The sequence below is a fragment of the Rhinichthys klamathensis genome, unplaced genomic scaffold (assembly GCF_029890125.1).
Source record: "Rhinichthys klamathensis goyatoka isolate OS25496 unplaced genomic scaffold, OSU_Roscu_1.1 h1tg000065l_1, whole genome shotgun sequence".
Lineage (NCBI taxonomy): Eukaryota > Metazoa > Chordata > Actinopteri > Cypriniformes > Leuciscidae > Rhinichthys > Rhinichthys klamathensis.
Window position 1 is genome coordinate 3278101 of NW_026606608.1, and position 21864 is coordinate 3299964.

General features: G+C 36.1%; 6 non-coding genes across 6 annotated transcripts; all 6 read right to left on the reverse strand.

The window, feature by feature from the left end:
* Window positions 1–1576: 1576 nt before the first annotated feature.
* Window positions 1577–1695, reverse strand: LOC130084599 (5S ribosomal RNA). Its single transcript, XR_008807025.1, has one exon. It is a non-coding gene; the product is annotated as a 5S ribosomal RNA (ribosomal RNA).
* A 61-nt stretch (window positions 1696–1756) lies between these two features.
* Window positions 1757–1875, reverse strand: LOC130084610 (5S ribosomal RNA). The gene has a single exon (XR_008807036.1). It is a non-coding gene; the product is annotated as a 5S ribosomal RNA (ribosomal RNA).
* Window positions 1876–7584: 5709 nt separating this feature from the next.
* LOC130084622 (5S ribosomal RNA) lies at window positions 7585–7703 on the reverse strand. The gene has a single exon (XR_008807047.1). It is a non-coding gene; the product is annotated as a 5S ribosomal RNA (ribosomal RNA).
* Window positions 7704–16482: 8779 nt separating this feature from the next.
* Window positions 16483–16601, reverse strand: LOC130084522 (5S ribosomal RNA). Its single transcript, XR_008806954.1, has one exon. It is a non-coding gene; the product is annotated as a 5S ribosomal RNA (ribosomal RNA).
* Window positions 16602–16662: 61 nt separating this feature from the next.
* Window positions 16663–16781, reverse strand: LOC130084534 (5S ribosomal RNA). The gene has a single exon (XR_008806965.1). It is a non-coding gene; the product is annotated as a 5S ribosomal RNA (ribosomal RNA).
* Window positions 16782–16842: 61 nt separating this feature from the next.
* Window positions 16843–16961, reverse strand: LOC130084572 (5S ribosomal RNA). Its single transcript, XR_008807001.1, has one exon. It is a non-coding gene; the product is annotated as a 5S ribosomal RNA (ribosomal RNA).
* Between the last annotated feature and the right edge of the window lie 4903 nt (window positions 16962–21864).

Consider the following 21864-nt stretch of genomic DNA (forward strand, 5'->3'; position numbering starts at 1 on the left):
GTACATTTGATTTCTTCTTTACTTATAAATCTTTTAGCAAACTCTAGATTAGGTATTACCTTCTGCATTCTTCTTCTTGTCACTCCACCTAATTCCTTGTCCTTTCTTTTGCCCTCTTGTCCGTTTTCTTTTTCTTTTTCTCTGTCTTTTTTCAACCTTTTACTCCTTTCATATCCCCTTGTGTTCCACTGTTCTGTTGTCTTTGTTGATGTGTCCATTTGTGTCCTTCTCTCTTGTTCCATCTCCTCCTCTTCACCTACAATCTCTTGTACATTGTCTTCTTCAGGATCTTCTTCGATCTCCTCTCCTTCTACTTCTTTCTTCTGCTGTTCTTCCGACTCACTTGGTTCATTCATTTCATTAGTTTCATTCTGCATCTGCCTCCCCTCCTCTTGTTGTGTCTCCTCTTCTCCTCCTTCCATCTCACATTCACACTTATTTAAAACTTTAAAACAGTCCGGGCACTTGACAGCTTTGCAATCCCTCGCGAAATGGCCCTGTTCCTCGCATTTAAAACACACAAAACTTGGACAGTCTTTGATAATGTGCTCCGGACTCAAACACAGCCGACAGGTTTTAACCTGCCTGCTGTGAATAATCCTGAAGTACTGAGTTCCTTCCGCTGTCTCAAAGCGTGTACTATAAGGTAGCGAGGCCACTTCTTTAGGAAATTTCACTTTAACAGAACGCGTTCCATCTTCAATGTCTGTACCCGGGTAGACTCTCCTTTTGATTTGTGAGATAGGGATTACTCCCCACCCCTCCAGCTTGTCCACAATAATGGCGTCTTCTAGATAGGCCGGCAGATGCATTATTGAAACCACAAAAACTCGGTCCTTTAGTTTCTTGACTTCACACCTCTTTCCTTTAATTTCTAGTCCGTTTATTAGATCATCACATGTTTCTTCTGTAGCTAAAGTCACTTCATATTCTTTGTTCTGTTTAGGCCGTACTGCCAAAATTTGATCAAGTCCCACCTGTTCCGTTAAAACTTTGATTATATCCTCTGCTTTTCCATCCGGCACCTCTGCTAAATCCACAGTTATAGTTGCTTCCTTTTTATAAATCCGCATCCTTTCTGTTCTGTCTTTGTCTTTTCTTTCTCGTAATCCTTTGTCCATGCTAGGGTCTCCTTTCCGACTTGATCCTCCTGCCATATCCATGTCTTTACCGTGTAATCCGTCCATTTTGTAAAAAGATATAAAAAATAAGAAAACTCCCCAGACAGCCTTGGCTGCTGGGAAGTGATTCACTCAAAAAAGAAATCAAATTACAAACAAAAACTGTATTTTAAACAAAACAAAAATTAAAAAGCAAAATGGTGAGCCTCCCTCACCCACTGCAGCCAAACACTTCCTTAAACCAGCGACTCTCTGGCGCCCTCAAGGTGGTATGGCCGTAAGCGAAAACTGCTGCCAAAATCGGGATTTTTGAAGAAAAAATTAAGAGACACTTTCAGGGTTTCTGAAGAAGCTCAGAGACCATTTCAGGCTGTTTGAAGAAACAAAGAGACTATGTCCAGCTTTTTGAAGAAGCTCAGTGACTCTTTTTTTTTTTTTTTTTTTTTAAACAAAAAAGCTTACAGCACCTGGTATTCCCAGGCGGTCTCCCATCCAAGTACTAACCAGGCCCGACCCTGCTTAGCTTCCGAGATCAGACGAGATCGGGCGTGCTCAAGGTGGTATGGCCGTAAGCGAAAACTGCTGCCAAAATCGGTCTATTTAAAAGGTTAGAACATTAGTGAAGTAAACTAAAAAGCTTACAGCACCTGGTATTCCCAGGCGGTCTCCCATCCAAGTACTAACCAGGCCCGACCCTGCTTAGCTTCCGAGATCAGACGAGATCGGGCGTGCTCAAGGTGGTATGGCCGTAAGCGAAAACTGCTGCCAAAATCGGCCTATTTAAAAGGTTAGAACATTAGTGAAGTAAACTAAAAAGCTTACAGCACCTGGTATTCCCAGGCAGTCTCCCATCCAAGTACTAACCAGGCCCGACCCTGCTTAGCTTCCGAGATCAGACGAGATCGGGCGTGCTCTTTTTTTTTTATCTTTTTATTGAAATTCACACATTTTCTAATAAATTTTTTACATCATTTGTCACACAAAACATTATTATAATTATTATTCTCTCTTTTAAACACAACATTTTTTACCAATTGAACAAAATCTCTTTTCTCTCTCCCTCTTTAATGAACTTATTACCGTTTATAAAAAAGTCCTTCACCTCGGTTTCTCCATATATACAACACATTTCAACATCTCTCTTCACTATTGCTTTGAACAAGTCTTTAATTTTTACTTTTCTTCCTTCAAAGTGTGCATAATTCCGTCTGTACACCACCGCTAGCCTGGCATGGCTTAACACGTAGTTGATAAACCAAAAGTCTTTTGACTTCTTTTTCAAAAACACTCCAAATAAAAATATTTTTTTCCAATCTTTTTCCAAATCCACCTCATCAAAACAGTTCTTTTTTAACAGACTTTTTAAAAAAGCAAAAAAATCCTTTAGTTCATCACATTCTAGAAAATAATGCAGAAAACTCTCATTATCAGCATTACATACATCACACATCGCATTGATATTTCTATTTATTTGATTTAATACCATGTTGGTATAAATCCTATTGTGCCTAATTAAGAAATCATTGTTTTCGCATTCTATAGTGTTGTATTTTATATCTAGATTTGACCAAATTTTCTTTACATCCATCTTTACATTATCTTCAAATACTCTACTCCAAACTTTTTCAGATGCTGGCTCCTTAATTTGATCTATTATTAACAAGTCATATACTTTCTTCACACTTATGCTTTTTATACTATATCTCTCCTCGCCTTTTATTATGTACACCTCAGGTAAATCTTGTTGCTTTTTCTTTACACAACTACCCTCTATAATATTCACCCACTTTGCTGGCATACTTGCTTTGATTCTTTCGTATATTCTATTCACCTTTTCTCTACTTTCCATTCCTTCCAACTCACATACTGAGTCATATATGCAGTTCTTTCTTAGGAACCCCGGAATAACTTCATATATGATGTCCTTTACTTGCCTTATTCCGGCCTCTATAAATTTGGGCTCATATATCGTTCTACCGTTGTGTTTAAATTTCTCATTTAAAAACAGTGGCAAATTTATAAATTCTTGCACCTCTGTGCATTCATACTCTATTTTCAGCAATAATTGTCTCCATGCCTCTATCACCTCTCTGTACAAACCAGGTATTCTTTCCGTCATTGATTGCTTAAATCCCATAAACCACCCATACTCTCCTATTCCCCCCACGTCATCGATATATTTCTTCAAAAACTCCCTCCAACCATAATCCCATCTTCTTTCCATATATTTTCTAACAGTTTTTATTCTTATTGCACACTTTTTTGTTCTTAAATCAATCAGCTTTAATCCACCCTCTCCTTTCCTCCCAACCAATGTTTTTTGTGCAATTTTAACTCCCTTCCCTTCCCATATAAAGTCACATACAATTTTGTTTAACTCGTTCATCACCCACTCAGGCATTTCAATTACACTCATTGTATATACACAAACAGACAACATGAGATTATTAACCACTATTATTTTCCCTTTTAACCTCAGTTTTCTCCCTCTCCATGCTGTGCAGACTGTTCTTATCCTGTTTATTACCCCAGTCCATGTTACATCTCTCGCGTCATTAGAATCTACCCCCAAATATATACCTAAAACCTTCATATACTTTTCCTCCACTCTCAAGCCTACATCAGTACTTTCTACTTCTCCTATGTACATTATTTCTGATTTATCTCTGTTTATCTTCGCACCAGATGCCATTCCATACTTTTCCACCAACTCTAAGACTTTCTTTACACTGCTTATCTCTCTTACTGTTACTGTCGTATCATCGGCGTACTGGTTTATTACGCATTTCCCTCCAAATGGCAACTCAATTCCTTTTATTGTTTTATCTGCCTTAATTAATAAGGCCAAGGGTTCTACAGAGATAGCATATAACAACGCTGATAAGGGGCATCCTTGTCGCACTGATCTTCCCACCTCAAATGTGTCAGTTAAGACGCCATTCACTTTTATACAACTTCTGGCACTACAATACAATCTCCTTACCCATCCCACCATTCTTTCCCCAAAACCAAACTTTTCTAGAACCTTAAATAAAAAATTGTGCTCAACTCTATCGAATGCCTTATTCCAGTCTATCCCCACCACTATCCCACCTTTTCCATCTTTTTTCATATACTCAATCACATCTCTGATTGTTGCGATCGTATCAGCTATGTCTCTTCCTGGTATACTGTAGCTTTGTGTTGGCTGGACTATATCTCCTATTACTTTTTTCATCCTGTTTACTAGAATTTTGGTGAGTATCTTGTAATCTGTGTTTAGTAAACTAATCGGTCTATAATTTTCCAGATCTAATTTATTTCCTTTTTTAAAGACCAAGGTTATCACTCCTTCTACCATTTTACCCTGGATTACTTCCTTTCTTTCAATTTCCTTATATACCTCTACTAGTATATGTGCTACTTCATTTTTGTAAACTTTATACCATTCTGCCCCTATCCCATCACTCCCAGGGCTTCTCCCGCTTTTTAAACCTTCTATTGCAGCTATAACTTCTTCTTCCTCTATCTCTCTATCACACCATCTCATATCTTCTTTTCCGAGTTCACTCTCAACACACTTAAATACTTCATCTATGCTTGCCTCATCTACACATCCTCTCTTATATAACTCACCGTAAAACTCTTGCACCCTCTCTAAAATCTCCACATAGTCTGTAATTATCTCTTTCTTTTTTGAATGTATTTCATGGATGTATGTCTTACTCTGCCTTCTTTTCTCCAACCCTAGGAAATATCCCGTGCACTTCTCTCCTTCGAGTGCATATTTCGCCTTGCTTCTTAAAATTGCCCCTCTGCATTTTTCCTTCTCATATCTCTCCAACTGCATTTTCGCCTCTACATACTTTTCCATACTATATCCTTCTTCATCATCAGCCTTACTAAGCTCTATCCTTACTTTCTCTCTGAGCTCCCTTTCTTCTTTCATCATATTTTTTTTCCTTCCTTTACTATACCTTATACTTAAAGTTTTTATTTTATCCTTCGTCTCTTCCCATCTCTTTCCAATCTCATCATTTAATTTATCCCTCTTCAGACTTTCTTCCAACCACTGGTTTTCTTGAACAAACAATTCTTTTATCTGCTGTCTATACCCTTCCTCCCCAATGTATCCTGCATTTAATATCCACATCCCCCCGCTCACTTCTCTTTTCCCTACTTTAACTCCAAATCTAACAGCATCATGATCACTAAAATGATTCGCCTGATGTCTTACTTCATCTATATAGTTTATAGTGTCACCTTGTACCAACACAAGATCAATCCTACTCTGTTTTAATTTTCCATCTTTCATCTGCCTCCTTGTAAACTCTCTCTTCTCTGGGTTCTCATATCTCCATACATCTATCAATCCTTTATCTTTCATCATTTCCATCAACATTATTCTTGACTTTTCCCACCTGAAACTCCCCCCTTTCCCGACATCTAATCTACTACATTTGGTATTAAAATCACCCACTATTATACACCTTCCCAGGATTAGCCCCCTTAGCTCTTCTATGCAAGATCTCTTATCACATTCTACATTGGGAACATATATATTAATTAATCTAAATTCAATACCTTTATATTCAAACTCTAATACTAAAATTCTACCTACCTGGTCTCTGTACACCTGCCTTACATTTTCAATCTTATCTTTTTTAATCATCACCGCTACTCCGCTCGCATTTCTTGCACCATTATTATAGTAAATATCACCCTTCCATACTTCCCTTACTTCTTTTACTTTATCTTCATCCCAATTAGTTTCTTGAATACAAATAATATCACTCCGGTAAGTGAATTTTACCTCCTTCAACTTAGTCATATTCCTCAGTCCATTTGTATTTACCGAAGTAACAGTAATCATACAACAACAACAAAAATAAAAAATAAAAAGACTTAAACAAAACATCTGATACCATCAGCACATAAAGTTCACGTACCAGAGCGCGGCTCCTTTATCTGTTCATTTCCGTCTTTGTCTCTTTCCGCCTTTCTTTTGCCATTCTGTCTTTGGGCATTCATCTGCCTATTTCGCAAACCTGTCTCTTGGTCTTGTCCACTTTTATTCTCATGGGGTACTGCTTCTTGCTCTACTTTCTTCTCCCTCCCAGGCGTTGCTTGCTTGCCATCCTCTTCTTCCTCCCCGTACTCATCGTTCTTTCCCTCTTCCATCCTTTCTTCATCATCAGTCTCCTCGCTTGTTGTCTCAACTCTCCATCCCCATTTCATTTTATCTTGTCCATCAGCGCTCTCTCCTCCACCATATGCACCTTCGACGCCATCTCCGCACTCCATGTTTTGGTTCTCTGGTTGATCCTCTTCCCTCCTCTCGTCATCGTCCTGTTGATCCTCTTCCCTCCTCTCGTCATCGTCCTGTTGTTCCCCTTCCTCTCCCGTTTCTCTTGCTCCCCGCTCTCCGCACTCCCTCACATAGTGCCCCACCTTTCCACATGCAAAACATTTGAACTCTGGGCATTCCTTGAACAAATGTCCCGGTTTTATGCACAATCTACAGACACGTACTTGTCTATCATGTATTACACGGAAGTATTCCGCTCCTCTCATTGTGTCGAATCTGGTCGAATAAGGCAGTGAGCGCACTTCATCTGTAAATCTCACTTTTAAAAATCTTGTGCCATCCACCATATTTGTTCCCGGCCACACCTGGCGCTTGATTGCAGACAGGGGTTGTACCCCCCACTCTTCCAGCTTTTCCAATATTTTCCCATCCTCAAGATAAACTGGCAGGTTAATAAATGACACAACCATTTCATTATTTATAATGCTTCTGGCATGTACTATTGCCCCCTTCACCCTTACACCGTCCATTAGTTTCTTCTTTGCCCCTTCATCTTTCATTGTCAGTTCATAAGCTCTTTCTCCTCTCACTCTGCATCCAACAACTTCTCCACACACCTTCTTCACCTCTCTCAATAAATCCATCATGGAAATGTTTGCAGCTCCTGCTACCTCAACTTCCACAGTCAGCTCTTTGGAATATTTCTCTGTGCGCTGCTCTTCACATACCTCTCTTCTGTTATTTCTTCTCTCTTGTTGATCATCTCCCATCCGTTTGTTAGAATGATATCCTTTCTCGTCGCCATTTCCAATATTCTTTCCTTTTGCCATTTGTCCATCTTTCATTTTGATTTCTTTGTTTGCTGCCATGCTTTCTGCCGCCATTGCAGAGAACAACTTGGAAACGCTGGTCCCCCTAACAGCAAAAGCTGTCGGGGGAACACTGTCAACTTAAATTACCTTCTACCTTTGATGCTCAAAATTATTCTTAAATATAACCAAAAAAATACGTAGTTTTCAAGTTTTAAACACAGAATTACTTCTTTAGCTCTTTCACCAACTCAATCCTTGGACTGTACCACTATCGGGCGTGCTCAAGGTGGTATGGCCGTAAGCGAAAACTGCTGCCAAAATCGGCCTATTTAAAAGGTTAGAACATTAGTGAAGTAAACTAAAAAGCTTACAGCACCTGGTATTCCCAGGCGGTCTCCCATCCAAGTACTAACCAGGCCCGACCCTGCTTAGCTTCCGAGATCAGACGAGATCGGGCGTGCTCAAGGTGGTATGGCCGTAAGCGAAAACTGCTGCCAAAATCGGCCTATTTAAAAGGTTAGAACATTAGTGAAGTAAACTAAAAAGCTTACAGCACCTGGTATTCCCAGGCGGTCTCCCATTCAAGTACTAACCAGGCCCGACCCTGCTTAGCTTCCGAGATCAGACGAGATCGGGCGTGCTTTTTTTTTTTTTTTGCTTTTTTTTTTTTTCTATTTAAAACATGTTAATACATTTAAAAACAGTCTGAATCACATTCTGGCAACAAAACATTAAAACGAAACCATGTCATTTCAATAAATGGGTTATCATTTACAAATTTTTTGACAAAAACATCTTTCTCTTGATTCATATTACAATAATCAAATAAAACATTTAAAATAAAACACATCTTTACCTTAAAAAGTTTGCACACAGGTATTCTTGTTTTCTTTTGTTTGACCATGTTTCTTCTACTCCAAATTACAAATCTAGCAATGGTTAATATCAGATTTAAAAAACACTCATTCTTAACATTACCTTTAAAACCAAATAACAACATTGTTTCCCATTCTTCATTAATACATCTTTGTTCTACACCCAATTTACTTGACATTTCTTTTACTTTTTTTATAAAACATTTTAACCCTGTGCATATAAAAAAAAGATGTAGCAAACCTTCATCTTGCATCACTCGCCATCCCAATTTTACACAGTCTCATTTCACTTAGTAAACAATTATGCCTTAAAATATAATCAAAGTTTTCTAAAATAGGGCTTTTCCACCAAGCTCTTAGATTTTGCCATGTTTTCTTAATTTCCATGCCTGGATATAATCTTTGCCAATATCCTTCTGCTCTTGGTGTGATAAAAACATCTTTACATAAACAAGAATAAAACATCTTTAAAATACCATCTTTAAAAGCATGTTGTTTGTCATTACTTTTAAAATGAATCATCATTCCATCATTACATTTTGTTTCTTCCGTACCTTCTAAAACATTTATCCATTCTTCCGGTATTACTTCTTTCATTTGTTTGTATTGTTTTTCTAAGACTGTTTTAGTTTCATTTTCATAATTTTCCACAATTGCGTCTCTTATTACTTGCACTGGTACAAAACCAGGTATCACTTCATACAATATGTCCTTTATTTGCTTTATCCCCGCATAAAACCATTTTTTATAAAAAATGGTCTCCTCTCCCTTTTTAATTTGATTATTTAAAAACAATGGTTGTCTTAGAATCTCTTCCCTGGTAAAAGACGTACAAACAACATGCTTTTTAAAATCACCCCATGCTTTTACAACCTCTTTATAAAACTCTGGTATTCCGTTCATCATGTTTTCTTTTAGCTTCATCCATAAAACATCATCTCCCATTTTTCCACATTTATTTAAAAAATAGTTCATTACACCCTTCCACGCATATTTCCCATGTTTCCAGTATTTATTAACAGTTTTTATTCTTATACTTTTCATTCTTATTAATGGATCTATTAGTCCTAACCCTCCTTCCTCCACCTTTCCAATTAAAGTGTCATATGCAATTTTCGATGGTTTCCCCTCCCATAAAAATTTTAAAACAATAGCTTTAATTTTTTTATACACCCATATAGGCAAACTCACAGAACCTAATACATACCACATTTTTGATAAAAATAAAGAATTAATAACTAAAACCTTCCCTTTTAAAAATAAACCTCTTAATTTCCAGAAATTTAATCTCTTTTCCATTCCTTTTAAAACCTCCTCCCATACCACTTCCCTTATTTCATTTTCATTTTCTCCAACCCTTATACCTACAATTTTCATATTCTTCTTCTCTTCCTTAACCCTCTGGGGACCAGAAACGCGCCCGCGCGTTTTGCTGTTTTTTTTTCACATAGCAGCAACATAGACTTAAAATACTCCGTCATTTATGGTCATATAAATAAAATCAATACATGATTATAAACTATAGAGGGTCTTCTTTTTTTGTGTACACTCACATTAACATCAAAACCGTGTGTTTTTTTTAAAATAAATAAAATAAACAGGGTGCGCTTTCAGCTCACTCTGTCTCCGCAAAAATCTTTCTGAAACATGTCTGGAAAATTAACGGAAACTCCGCTAATACTTATCACACAAACATGAAACATACCTCTAAAGAACGCTTTAAATTTCTACTTTTAAATAAAACAATTCACATTTAAAACAAATATTCTCCTGCAATGTAAACTGTATAAAACTAAAGAGAAGTACAGTTTCTCCTGTCTCAGCTCATTATCGTTAATTTGTTCACACCCACTCGCAGAGCGCGCTATTCATAAGATAATGTGTTGAGGCCATTTGCAAAATAGAAACGCCCCCAGGCAAATGCCTTAAAAGCAGCAAGTTTCATAATAAGATTCACTCACTTTCCTGCGCATTTGGAAGATGACACGATACACCGGCGCGGAAGCTCTTCAGCTCGTCCTGGACAGTGACGAAGAGTTCACATTTTCCTCAGAAGAAGAGCGGGACTCCGACGATGAGCGTTTGTATTTTGAAGAGCGACTTGATCCAGCCATGGATACAATTTCGGATGAGTAAGTCTTTTAGTTGAACTTACATTAGTTGACAAGCTATTTTATATAAACATGTACATATTTTACTGGTTGGACTATTTCCAGACTTGCCATCCAGTGGCCTATTCAGAGTATTGAAATTTAAAATATATCTTAATAGGCAGGTTTTACTTACATTTAAATTGTCTAGCCTATAGGCTAAATGCTGTATGATATGTAAAATGATATTTAAAAAATATTATCTATGTTTAGATTATATTTTGACTAGGCTATAGTGTTTCTGCTGCCTCATTATCATCAACTAAGCGTGTGCTTGCATTGCCTCGCAAATATCTGTTGTAAATGTGCTGAAATGTGTAAATATGCCCGGTTGATGAAGTGCGCAAATGTGTTAATGTTTAATGTTAGTGCTATCTCCGGTAATGGCACATTGACACGCATATACAGCATGCGTCTACCATTTTTCACATCAGTTATTCATACTATAGGCCAATGGTACTATACTTTGAAATATTTATGTAATAATAGTTTTCAACTTTTTTTAAAGGAATGTAGTTGCAGCATCACTACCTTCACCTGCCACTCGGAGGGCGCGCAACACAGTCGAAAATCAGAAAGAGTAAGTAGATATTTACCCACTATTTTACAGATGTTAGTTCAATTTTGTTTATATAGGCTACTTAGTGATAATATATTTATTTATATTTGGAGGTTGGTTGATAATGTTACATATGTTTTATCAGCATGCTAATGCCTATCAGTTATACATGTGCTGGAATAGTAGGCCTACTCTGTAAATTATGATAATAAGTTTTCAACTTTTTTTGAAAGGAATGTAGCTTGCTCACTCTCACCATCAACTGGAACTCGCACTAGGAGGGCACGCAACAACACAGACGGAAATCAGAAAGAGTAAGTACATATACCCACTATTTTACAGATGTTAGTTCAATTTTGTTTATATAGGCCTACTTAGTGACGATACAATATGCATATGTGCCTGTGTGGCTTTGCAAAAATTGTGTTGTTGTTATGCATGCTAATATTACAATTAGTGATTGGTAATGTTAATATAAAAGCTTATTTTTTGTTATTTTATCAACATGCTGATTGTCCATCAGTTATGCATGTGCTGGCATAGTACTTTGTTAAACCTTTATTAATATTATTATTTTTATAGGAATGTGGTAGCATCACTCTCACCTTCACCTGCAACTCACACTGGGAGGAGGGCACGCAACCGGTGTCGCTCAGTTTTGAGAACAATTGAAAATGACAAGTAAGTAAGTAATGACAGGCGTGGTCTGCGAGGATAGCGATCTGCCTTTACTTTTGTTATTTTACTCACATTTGATTTGCTTAGAGCCCGCATCAATGGGGCATAAGCATTTACTGTGAGATACCTGTCTTTAGTTTTGTTTATTTTACTCACATTTGATTTGCTTAGAGCCCGCATCAATGGGGTATATGCATTTACTGTGAGATACCTGCCTTTAGTTTTGTTTATTTATCGCTCACAATTGCTTTGTTTATAGCCGACTGATTATTTATTTATTTTACTCACATTTGATTTGCTTAGAGCAAATTTAGAACATTTAGTTTCTCCACATAGAGTAATTACAATAAAACAGATTGAAAACCTTTGAATCTCCTCTCATTCTTTGTTCAGGCTGCCTCACTTGATGGGCCATTAGCCATTGGGAGAGTGTCTGTCACACCCCTGGTCTGAAGCTCATTAATATTGATAGGCCATTACCACTCCCACGCATAAACCTCTTCTGACCAAAAAACTGTCATACAAAGTATAAATGAATGTTATTGTGTTATGTGAACGATCAGGCAGGATGATTTTCACATCATTTTGAAGCCAGAACTCGAAGCGACAACATCCATTAGTCAAAAGTCTTGTGGACACATATTTAGTATGTGTTTTGTGGTTTTATTTCAGCAACTTTCATTTTTATTTTTTTCAATAACCACGCATAAACATTATTCTCTTAAAAAAACAAATATGTACATACATGTTGCTCACATATTATGGTAGCCCCGTTTGTGATATATAGAGTGAATTTACACCTTTGCCATTGACATGTTTATAAATAACTGAAAAAAGCACAAATGTCAGTGCATGTCAAAACATCCAAAGGGCCCCAAAAACACTCTGGTCCCCAGAGGGTTAAATTGCATTTTATTATGTAAATCATTTGGTAATCCAATTTTCATGTATGTGGTTTTTTCTTTATTAACTTTTGCCCCTGTTCCTTTACAATAACTTTCTAAAACTTCCATTGCTTTATCCATACTTTTAATATCTTTTACAAACAAAGTCGTGTCATCTGCATATTGAAATATTTTTTGTTCTGATTCTTCTCCTTTTATGCGTATTCCTTGTATGTTCTTTTCCTGTTCTATTGCCAGTCCTAAAGCTTTGGATACTATTGTATATAATAATGCTGACAAAGGACACCCTTGTCTGATTGATCTTGTTATTTTAAAATCTTTAGTTAAAAAACCATTCACTTTCACACAACTACTTATATCTGTATATAGACATTTTATCCATTTTAAAAAAATCTCCCCAAACCCAAATCTCTCCATAACATGCATCAAGTATTTGTGTTCAACTCTATCAAAAGCCTTTTCTAAATCCACACTTATTATATATCCTGTTTCTTTCTCCTCCTTCATGTACCATATCATATCTCTAATATTGTTAATGACATCAGTGATATCTCTTTTTAAAACAGCATATGCTTGATTTGTTGTAATTATATTTGGTACTACTATTTTCAGTCGATTGGCTAAAATTTTGGCTAATATTTTGTAATCTGTATTCAGCATGCTTAGTGGTCTGTAGTTTTTCAGTTCTCTCTTATCCCCTTTTCTCTTGTAAATTATTTTCACCATACCTTTCTTCATACTATTAGTTAGATTCCCTTTTCTAAAAATATCTATAAATATTTCGTTTAAAATTGGACATAAAACAGCTTTAAACGTCTTATAAAATTCAACTGGTAATCCATCTATTCCAGGACTTTTAGCATTTTTCAATTGATCAATTGCCATTTCTATTTCTAATTCCGTTATCTCACTCTCACACATTTCCTTGTCTCCCTGATTAACTTTAACCTGTATTTTACTCAGTAAAAAATCTTCTTCTTCTAAAACGACCTCATTTTCAGTAAATAAATCCTTATAGAATTCTCTGATTTCTTTCAAAATTCCTATTTTATCTTCTACAATCCTCCCATCTTGTGTTTTAATACTTTTTGTTATATCCGCTCTCTGTCTTGTTTTTTCTAAATCATAAAAATATTTTGTACTTCTTTCTCCTTCTACAATGTCTTTTGCCCTACTTCTTATTATTGCTCCTTTGCACTTCTCTTCTTCTATTTTCTTTAATTCTTCCTGTAATTCTATTATCTTATCAATATTCCCATCATTCTCACTTACTTTCCTCATTTCTTCTTCCCACTCTTTTTTTATCTTATTTTCTTTCACCTTTTTGGCTTTTTGCAACTTTTTTGAATAATCCACTGAGAATTGTTTTATTCTATTTTTTAGAATATCCCACCAATACCCTTTTTCCATGTCATACATTTCATCATTAACACTATGTATTATTATGCTTTCTATTTCCATTCTGTATATTTCATTTTTTAGAAGTTCTGTATTTAGTACCCACACCCCCGGTCCTTTATCAACCTCGTCAAAATTCATTGATATCCATAAAAAATCATGATCACTCTCACTATAATTTTTGTACGAAGCCTTTGTGACATAAAAAGCTTCCCTTTTCTTACATAAAAATAAGTCTATTCTACTTTGCTTTAGAACTCTGTCCACAATTTGTCTTCTTGAATATTCTCTTTTCATACCATTCCTCTCTCTCCACACATCCACCATATTATATTTCTCCATTATATTGTGTATTTCATTCCTCCCTCTATCTCTTCTAAATCCCATTGAATCATCTACATCAATTCTCTGTATTACAGTATTAAAGTCACCTAACACTATAATGTTTTCATGTTTCCCTATTAACTCATTCATATCCTTATAAAATTTAAATTTTTCTCTTTCATCATTTGGTGCATGTATGTTACACACTTTCATTTCTTTTCCATTACACAAAAAATTAACAATTATTGTTCTTCCATTTGTATCTTTATAATCTAAATGTACTTCTTCAAAAATCCCTTTTCTTATTAAAATTGCTACCCCTCTCTTTCTTTCCATATCACAATTACTATATATTTCTCCGTTCCATAATTTTCTTATTTCATCACTTATTTTATCTTCCCATTTCGTTTCTTGTAAACATATCACATCACATTGTTTGGTCAGACACATTAATCTTTCAAACTTTTGACATTTGGATAATCCTCTAGCGTTCAGTGATATAATACTTATGGAGCCCATCAAAGAAAAGATTGAATAGGCAAAAAACCACCATTCAAACCGTTTCATTATTTTTTCCTCCTCTCCAGCCTTTCCTTTAGCTCTCCTCTTCTTATCTTCTGCTTTTTAAGAACCTGTTGAATGTCTAGGCCCCCTTTTTTTGCTTTAACACCTCTATTCAGTCTCTCTTTTCCTTTGTTTTCCATTCCACGAATTCCCCCTCCATTGTCTGCTCCTCTTACCTCAGTCAGTATCTTTATTCCCTTCTCCTCCGCTTTTTCCTTTCCTTGTCCTTTTCCATAGTCCAGTCCATTAGTGTCCACATCGTCCTGTTCCTTAGAAAAATCAATCAAGTTTACATCCTCTTTTTTCGCTTCTATTCCCATCTCCATTCCTTGTTCTCCATCCTCATTCTTTTCTTCATTCTCATCTATTTTAGTGTTCTCCTCTTCCTCTTCATCTTGTTTATCTTCCTGTCCTTGAGTCTGCCTTTGTGAATCATTTAAACTCTCAATTGTTGTAACTCCCATCACCTCTTGTATTTCCATTCCTGTATCTTCATTTTCCTCGTCGTTTCTCTCACATCTGCATCTTAACATTGTCTTCTGGCAGCCTTGGCACCGCGGGACTTTACACTCCCGCGCATAATGCCCCTGCGCAAGACAGTTTCTGCATAGGAATTGAGGGCAGTCCTTTTTTTCATGTTCCGGACTTGCACAGATCCTGCATGTCTTCACTTGATTATCATGGATAACTCTGAAGTACTGCACTCCTTCTTCAGTCATGAAACTTGTATTATATGGCAAAGAAGTCACCTCTTGTGTAAACTTTACTCTCAGGAACCGTGTTCCGTCCGCCACCGTTTTCCCTGGATGGTATCTCCGTCTTAGAGGCAGAATGGGAGTTACACCCCAATTGATCAGTTTTTGACTGATTTCATCATCCTCTATGTAGCTGGGCAGACTCAAGAAGGATACCATTCTTTCTGCTGCACACAGTTTCCTCATCTCGCATTCTTGTCCGTTAATCATTATTCCATTCAACAGCAAATCACAGTCCATCTCACTTCCCAAAGTCATTTCAAACTCATTATTACTCTTTCTTCTTAGTCCAATCAGCTTTCCAATTCCAACTTTGTCTTCAACTGCTTTAATTATCATTATTATTGTTATGTTGTCTAAATCTTTAACAGTCATTGTTAATGTTGCTTCTTTCTTATATTCCCTCTGATACCTTGCTTGATTACTTACTCTCTTTATCATTTGTTGTCTTTGAGATAGATCATGTCTTTTTTCTCCAACTTCTTTCTCAATTCCCATTCCTTCAGTTATTTGTAGATCTTCTTTCCGTTTTTGTCCATTTGATTTTCCTTCTTGATTTCTCCTTGAAACCACCATCGCCCATGTTTCCTTATTGTTTTCTCCATTTCCTTCATTTATATTCCTTTCAGTCATGTCTGCAACATATCCTGGTTCCGTATATCCCATATCATGTCGTTTTACCAGTCCGTGTTCTTTGTCCGTTAAATCCATATTTTTTGTTGTCTTAAACCCCAAACAGTTTTTTACTGTTTGGGGTTTAAGACAACAAAAAATATGGATTTAACGGACAAAGAACAAAGAATTTTTTATTATAAAAAAATAATAATACGAAAAACCCTCTCAAAAAAAAAAACTTTCCTAACTGAAAAAACAAAACAAAATTGAAATAAAAAACGGAAAATTGGTGAGCCTGTCTCACCTACTACTCACTACAAACTGCCAACTCACTTCCTGAATGCTCTATGGCGCCCTCAAGGTGGTATGGCCGTAAGCGAAAACTGCTGCCAAAATCGGCCTATTTAAAAGGTTAGAACATTAGTGAAGTAAACTAAAAAGCTTACAGCACCTGGTATTCCCAGGCGGTCTCCCATCCAAGTACTAACCAGGCCCGACCCTGCTTAGCTTCCGAGATCAGACGAGATCGGGCGTGCTCAAGGTGGTATGGCCGTAAGCGAAAACTGCTGCCAAAATCGGCCTATTTAAAAGGTTAGAACATTAGTGAAGAAAACTAAAAAGCTTACAGCACCTGGTATTCCCAGGCGGTCTCCCATCCAAGTACTAACCAGGCCCGACCCTGCTTAGCTTCCGAGATCAGACGAGATCGGGCGTGCTCAAGGTGGTATGGCCGTAAGCGAAAACTGCTGCCAAAATCGGCCTATTTAAAAGGTTAGAACATTAGTGAAGTAAACTAAAAAGCTTACAGCACCTGGTATTCCCAGGCGGTCTCCCATCCAAGTACTAACCAGGCCTGACCCTGCTTAGCTTCCGAGATCAGACGAGATCGGGCGTGCTCAAGGTGGTATGGCCGTAAGCGAAAACTGCTGCCAAAATCGGCCTATTTAAAAGGTTAGAACATTAGTGAAGTAAACTAAAAAGCTTACAGCACCTGGTATTCCCAGGCGGTCTCCCATCCAAGTACTAACCAGGCCCGACCCTGCTTAGCTTCCGAGATCAGACGAGATCGGGCGTGCTTTTTTTTTTTTTTTTTTTATTAAGAAATTTCAATCAATAAAATACAATACAATTAAATACAATAAAAATACAGTTGTTATTATACAAACATCTCTTCATCACATGTCTTCCATTTACATACATAATTTAAAAATCTCCTTCGGTTCCCAGCAGCTTCCACATTAAATCTTTTAAAACACAACGAACTTTTGGGGTAAAAACATCATAAAAAACATCCAACATCTTTTCACCTCTAAAATACACATACAATCTTTCAAAATATAATTCCGTTTTCCTTTTAAACACAGTCCAAACATCCAACACAATTTTTTCCTTTTTAGCTATAATTCTTCTCTCCCATATTGCACTTTTCATTAGCATTACACACAGATTTATAAAACTCTTGCTTTGACACTTCTTTTCCCAACCAAACATCACCACTCTGTTCCATTCCATTCCATTTTCATCCCACTCATCAGTCACATCTTTAATTAAACATTTACGTTTCTTTAAAAATTCATCCAATTCTTTACAATATAAAAATATATGTAAAATCCACTCTTCCTTTTCCTGGCACACTTTACACAGTGCGTTTTGCTCCATTCCAATTTTATTTAAAATTGCGTCAGTAAAAACCACTTTATGCCTTATAAAATACTCCAAACATTCCAATTTTGTCTCTACACACCTCCCCCAGGGTTCCCGCGGATCCTTAAAAAGTCTTAAAAAGTCTTAAATTAGATTTTTAAAATTTAAGACCATAAAAAGTCTTATAAAGTCTTATTTTTACTTATGAAAGGTCTTAAATTTTAGATGACACTTTGACTTAGACATATATAAAAGCTTTCCAAATTAAAACTATCTAATTAGCGTACGTATTTTTATTTATTTATTATTCTATCTTTGTGGATTTGCTAGTTCACGTGACATTTCGCGTCACTCGCGAGTCGCGGCAGCATAACTGTCTCCTGCACGCGAGAGGAGAGAAAGAGAAGAGAGGTCGTAAATGTCAGTTCAGTTGTAAGTTCATTCTTTATGTGCGTATGGTGTGCGATGTGTATTGTCTATTATGATATTGTAATCATTGTTTTAACAATGTACGAGGCACTGCGAGCTGACATCGCATTTGTCTCGTGCTTTCACTGCGTGATGTGTGCAGTGTAACGGTTAACTGTTATGTCCCCAAATTAGTTTTTGTCTTATATTTATATCATATTATGTTCTTATATTAGAATATCACATCAGAAAGAGTGCCGTTGTCCCGTGCACGATTCCAAGTGTGATATTGTTAATTTAACAGTTGTATAATATAAATAAGTTAACATTGAAACTACTTTTTAGACACAATATTGTTTGTTTTCCCTTTATTTCGCCCACTATCATTTCAAAATGAAACCGTAGCAGAGTCTCAATGCAACCGACAGCGATGATTTCTTGACTGAAATCCGCGTTTTGAACGAATCACTTGCTTCTTTCCCGAATGAATCAGCCGTTTGAACGAATCGGTTGAATGAATGACTCCCTCAACTCACTTATTAAGACTGATTTGCCGCTGCGGTTTCATATTTAAAGTACCCTTTAAATAAAATGTTAAAATTAGAAATCATTTCATATTTAAATATTGAATATTGATTTAAAAATATATATCTCATAGCTTTATTTATGCAGTTGTAAATGGAGTGTAAATATATTAATGCCACTTCTGATGCAGCTTCTGTCACCTCTGCACTGCAAAGATGGATTTTGATTAAATGATTTAATTTGACTGGTAACAGTGGTACTGTATGATTATTATATAATTAAGTATTATTGTATAATTACTGTATAATTTAATTTGAATGATAGTATTTGACATTAAAGGTGATGCATAACTCTAAATAAGTTTAGAAAAAATGTCCATATATAGGTGAAAATGCCCCTGAAAAAATCAATTTAAGGTGGCAAATATTGCCCCTTAATCAAAATATTAATTTCTGTCACTGCTGTGAACCGACCACTGCATAGAATATGAAAAATATGAATATCTTCGTGAGTCAGCTGTCAACAACAGACCTAAACCAGCCATGGCACCAGCACAAAAACACAATCAGTAAAATATCATCTAGTTATTATCAACAAAACGTTAAAAATATCAAGATATATTTGTCAATACTGCACAGCCCTAATGTACGGTATTAATTTTGATTTCTTAAGGTCTTAAAAAGGTCTTAAAAAGCCTTAAATTTGACTTTCAAAAGTGTGCAGGAACCCTGCTCCCCCTCATGTTTCTCCATATACACTCTTTTTTAAAATCTTTGAATTTCTGCACCCAGTATCCATTTGCAATTGGCTCTTTAACCCTCTGGGGACCAGAAACGCGCGGGCGCGTTTTGGTCGTTTTTTTTCACATAGCAGAAAAATAGACTTAAAGTACTACCATCATTTCTGTTCATATAGAGTTAAGAAATATGAGAAAATAATCTGTTAAATGTCTACTTTTTTATGTGCCCACATACAATCGAAATAAAATATTGTGCTTTTGTAAAATAAAGAAAATAAACAGGGTGTGCGTTCTGCCTCTCAGTCACCGTGAACTTTTTTTCTGGAGCACGTCTCTAATCTTCAACACAACTCAGCTAATACTATTCACCCAGCCATAAGCAATATATCTTTTAAATCGTTTGAGTTTGTACTTTTAAATGATCCGATTCAAAACTAAAATTAATATTCTCCGTTTATGTCATCTATATAAAAAGAGAGACGTGTCAGCCCGTCTCATTATCGTTCTCTCAGCTGATTATCACTGGTAATGTGACACGCCCACGGAGAGCACGCGCTATTCAAACGCAAATATGTGAAGCAACACATTGAGACGCGTTAACGCCCATAAACTCTGAAAACACACATTATTTTTTAGTCAGATTAATCTACTGTCGTCTTGCGCGGCTATATGAGGAACAATCCTGGGACATTTACCACTGGGTTTATTTTCACTGCGAGGATGAACAGATTCAGCTGAGAAGTAAGTGTTTTTTGCAAGTGCTTTGTTCTAATCGCGATATAGAATAACGTTAGTGTCTGTAAACGGAAAAATAGCGTACTGTTAAATGTGAATCATGTTTGTGTGTGTGTGTGTGTGTGTGTGTGTGTGTGTGTGTGAATGAATGAATGAACGCACAGATACGCACTGTTACAGACTAAATAACATTTCGTTGACTCGTTTTGGATAAAGTTTTTACTCTAAAATAGACATCAAATAAGCTTTTTTTAGGAGTTTCTGCTCATATGTTAAATATATAGTATGTTTTGTCAATAAACTAATCAACTAAGATGTTATAGTGTTTGTTCAAGCTATATCAAAATAATGAATCCTCAACTTTGAAATATGTATGATCAAACTAAGACATTTATGGAGAAAGACAATTTTCTTTTCAAGATGTTTCCAACTCTAACTTTGAACTTTGAACTGAAATAAAACCATGTCTATATGGTGAAGGGTGTGTGATAGAAGTGTCCAGACGTATGCACCCTGTATTTTCCTTATATAAATCCAAACAATCTAAAAGCCATTCTTTTTTAAATCTCCTCATTCTTTGTGCAAGGCTCCTGTAATGATATGGCCTGATAGCACCTAATAGGGCCATTATGGGGAGGGTCTTTGTCTTTCTCAGGTGTGAAATTCCACACATATTAATGAGAGACCACGCCTCCTGCATAAAGCTTTCTCAAACAAAACACGTCATTAAAAATGTAAAAGACTTTATTGACTTATCTGAATGAGTAGTCAGGATGATTCTCACATAGTTTTGGAGCAAATATTCTAGGCTATGTGATACAATTTTCAAAAGTCTTGTGAAGAAATAATCAATATGTGTTTTGTGGTCTTATTTCAGCAACTTTCATTTTTATTTTTTTCAATAACCACGCATAAACATTATTCTATTAAAAATACAAACATGTACATACATGTTGCTCACTCATCATGGTAGCCAAGTTTGTGCTATATAGAGTGAATTTACACCTTTGCCATTAACATGTTTATAAATAACTGAAAAAAGCACAAATGTCAGTGCATGTCAAAACATCCCAAGGGCCCCAAAAACACTCTGGTCCCCAGAGGGTTAAAAACACAATCTCTAAAAGAACAATAAATCATTTTCACAGTACATTCCTTAAAATCATACAGTTTTTCCCCTAATTTCACATAAATACCTTTCTCTTTTGGCTCTCCTTCCATACTTTCTATTCTTTTAATCCACTCTTCGGGTATTGCACTTTTAATTATTTCATATTTGTTTATTATTTCTTGTTCACTGTAATCCTCTTTTGCTTCCTCCATTGCATCCACAATAAATTGTGTCGGTAAAAACCCTTCTTTGAATTCATATAAAACGTCTCTCACTCTCGTTATCCCCACTTCCATCCATTTCTTTAAAAACATTTCTTTCTCTTGTTTTAAAATGTTTTTGTTTAAAAAAAGAGGTTGATTTAAAATGTTTTCTCTCCCATGTGGATCATATTCTACTTTGGCTAAAAATTTCTCCCAGGCACTAAAAATTTCTCTATAAAACTCTGGTAATCGTTCTGTCATCCAAATCTTCGTTTTCATCCATAAAATTCCATCCCCCATGTTAAAATTCCCACATTTGTTTAAAAAATATTTCATCGTCTTTTTCCACTCTGGTTTGCCCTCATCTTGTAGGTATTTCTTCACTATTTTCACTCTTAAACTATTTTTTCTTTGTTCCACATCTATTAAACCCAAACCCCCCTTGTCAACTTCCCC